Source organism: Triticum dicoccoides, chromosome 7B (assembly GCF_002162155.2).
Source record: "Triticum dicoccoides isolate Atlit2015 ecotype Zavitan chromosome 7B, WEW_v2.0, whole genome shotgun sequence".
NCBI classification, from domain to species: domain Eukaryota; kingdom Viridiplantae; phylum Streptophyta; class Magnoliopsida; order Poales; family Poaceae; genus Triticum; species Triticum dicoccoides.
In genome coordinates, this window is record NC_041393.1 from 493,926,604 (window position 1) to 493,930,467 (window position 3,864).

A 3,864-nucleotide genomic window follows, 5' to 3' on the forward strand; every position below is an offset into this window, starting at 1 on the left:
TGTGCATTTGAACACTCAATTCGAGTAGGTTTGCCCAATTAGTGTGCTGATTGCGTCTCTGTTTTTCGCCGGTTAGGATGGAGTTGCGGTTTGCTTTCATGGTGCACATAGAAGGGACCGGTACATGTTTGATGCAAAGGATAAGAAGAAATACCAAGGAGGTTTTGATTATCGGTTGCCAATGGCTAGTAATTGGAGTTTCAGACAATTTGGGGAGGTAATTTGTAGCCAATATCCTTGGGGTTTGCTTGATGAAGTGGTATACAAATACTATGATGGGGAAAAGAATTGGGTGACAGTTAGTAATGATGAAGAGCTAGCTACCATGTTTGTTAGGCATAAAGAGAAAGATAATTTTCATGTGAGGCTGCAAGTTGATGTGCTTGAGCAGGCATTTGGACCTAGGATGGCGGGTGCAACATCTCGGGGAGAATCAAGTCGTCGTAATGGCATCTCTAGCCAGAACAGTTCAGTTGGTGCACGGCGATGTGGTGGCTCGACAAGTGTGGGCAACAGCAGTAGGGTCCCCCTTGAAGTGGAGCCTGATGGCTACAATTCTGGGGTTGATGAAGAGAAGTTATATTCTAATGTTATTCAGAATTTACGACGGGCACCACGGGCTGAAAACCAAGATGAGGCTCACAATGCAGTCCGTGTGGATGATGACGCGATGGGTGAGGACGAAGACCTTGCAGCTGTTGAATGGGACCCTTTGAACCCTCAAATGGAAGAAGGTACAGTTTTTGCATCCATGAATGAGTGTAGAAATGCACTTGTGACATACTGCATCAAGGTAGAACGTACTTTCAAAGTTGACAAGAGCGATCAAGTACGTTACAGAGTGCACTGTCCGACTGAGGGTTGTCCATGGAGGTTGCTTGCATCTAAAATGCGGAATAGCACTAATGTTCAGGTCAAAGTGAACCCTTTTAAGCACACATGCCAGGAATCAGCCCTTAGGAAGGATACAATCAGTAGAGCCAAGTCAAGATGGGTGGCAGAAGAAGTAAAAAAGTGGGTGAAAGAAAACCAGCAAGTGGGTCCAAAGGAATTGCAGAAGAACATCAAAGATAAGTTCAAGATAGATTTACCATACATGAGGTTGTTCAATGGTAAACAACATGCTATGGATTCTATTTATGGTAACTGGCAGGAAAGTTTTCAATTGTTGTATTCATTCAAAGGTGAAGTGGATAGGACAAGCCCAGGTAGTATTGTAGATATTGATCACCACACCGTGGAGTACACATCCAGGGGAGTGACAAAGACCAAGGAATGCTTTAGAAGGGTTTTTTTCTGCTTTGAGGCTTGTCGCCGGGGTTTTTTGGCAGGTTGCAGGCCTTATTTGGCTATTGATGCCACTTTTCTCACAGGGAGGTTTAAAGGACAGTTAGTAGCAGCTTGTGTAGTTGATGCACATAGTTTTGTATTTCCAGTTGCCTATGGTGTGCTGGAGATAGAGTCTGAGGAGAGCTGGACTTGGTTTTTGCATAATCTCCGCCGGGCTATTGCACATCCCAATGGGTTGGTCATTCATACAGATGCCTGCAAAGGTTTAGAAGTGGCCGTGGACAATGTGTTCCCTGGAGTAGAGCATAGGGAATGCATGCGTCACCTTGCTGCAAATTTCATGAAGAAATTCAAAGGAAGGGTGTATACCGACAATTTATGGCCAGCATCTTTGACATGCAGTGTGAAGAAGCACAACTACCACTTGAGGCAGTTATACATGAATTCCAAAGTGAAAGAATACTTGGAAACACACCACTCCAAGTTATGGGCCAGAAGCCAATTCAGTGAACTGAGCAAAGTTGACTATGTGCACAATAATCTAGCAGAGTCTTTCAACTCAACGATCCGGAAATTAAAGGGTCATTATGTGGTGGATTTGCTTGACAGGATAAGGATAGAATACATGCAGAAATTTCATTATCGTGCAGGAATAGCCGAGGCAAAATTCATGGGCCACATTATCATCCCTGCCGTGATGAATGAACTGAAGCAGAAGACAACAGGCTTGGAAATGAACATGACGCTTTGCTCGGGTACCACAGCAGAGATATCATATTTGGATAAAGAGAAGAGGGAGTGGAGATATCCAGTGGATTTAGAAGCTAGAACTTGCAGTTGTAGGCAATGGCAGATAACTGGGTTGCCATGCATTCATGCCTTGTTTTTCATCACTTCTCTCCCAGGTCCAGCAAGGAACATACAGCAGTATGTGCATGATTACTACTCTGTTGCACGGTTCAAAGCCACATATGCTTATGCCTTGCCTGCTATGGAGGGAAAACAACAATGGGACATGGTGGACCCTGGATTCAAGATTTGCGCTCCAGTTCTGAAGAGAGCACCAGGTAGACCAAGGAAGAATCGAATCAGACCTCGCAGCGAAGGAGCTGGACTTGGAGCGAGGAAGCGTAAGTGCACAAGATGTGGTGGGTCTGGTCATTTCGGTAAGTATTGTGATAACACAGTAGATCCAGCGTTCGGAGAGAGTTTCGATGAAGGCTTCGATGAAAATGTTGGTCAGCGGCCGGTTGCCTCAACAGATGATGAAAATGATGGTCAACAGCCGGTTGCATCAGATGAGGATTTTGACGAGGTTCCAAATGATGATGGTCAACAGCCGCATGATTTTGACGATGATCCAAAATATCCTCCAAATAATGATTCAAGTGAGGCTCCAAATGGTGATCCAAGTAAGGCTCTAAATGGTGATCATGGTGATCCAAGTGAGGCTCCAAATGATGATCCAAGTGAGGCTCCAAATGATGATCCAAGTAAGCCTCCAAATGGTGACCAACCTTCTGTTGTTGTGAGTTCTGCTAGGTATGTAAATCTTGCAAGGGTCAAATACTACTATACATCTATCACTTGACACGATCTCATTACCGTTTATGTTTGGACCCTTATGTTTTGCACAGCTCTATGGTAGGTTTGAAGAAGACGCGCAAGGTACCGACAACCAAGAGAAGAAGAGAAGAAACAATGAGCACAAGGTGCGCGAGGAGCAAAGTGATGGCAAGAAGCTCAAGGAACAGACAGAAGCCCCAACGCTATCTATGAACAATTATGAAACATTATGAATAAGGAATGATGTTGTATTATGAAACATTTATCACTTGACATGTTGTATTTCTGTTGGATGATGTTGGACCTATGTTAGAAGTATGTTTGACATGATGTTTAAATATCTGTTGGATGATGTTTGAATGAGCACATGGTTTTTCCTTTTTTTGATTTTTTTTGAATTTTGTTTTGCTCATTTAAATTCTGGTCAAACCTAACTTTGACCAAGATTTAAGCAAGTCTAAAACATCAAAATGAAAAACTAAGCCTGGATACTTCTTAGTCAATCCAAAATGAAGTTGTGGTGAGGTTTTTGAAATTTTCATGAAAAATGTGCTAAAAAGAGGGGTCCAAAGGTAGGGTAAACGGCCTCATTTCTAAGCAAGGTTTTTTTTGACCTTATCTAAATCAGCAAAATAACTTTCCTACACATATATTCTATATGTACAGACTATGTGCGTTGGTTTTTCCATTTTTTGATTTTTTTTAAAATTTGTTTTGCTCATTTGAATTCTGGTCAAACTTAACTTTGACCAAGATTTAAACAAGTGTAAAACATCAAAATGAAAAACTAAGCCTGGATCCTTCTTAGTCACTCCAAAATGAAGTTGTGGTGAGTTTTTTGAAATTCTCATGTTCATTTCCCCAAAACACTTCTCTTCACTTCATACAAGAGAGTTTGAGATACTCGAGATATCATACAATACACATGAACTTGTCATTTAAATGTATGTAAAGCTTGTTTATCAACTTAAATCGTTAGTATATGACATAAGAAGACTATGTGCGCAG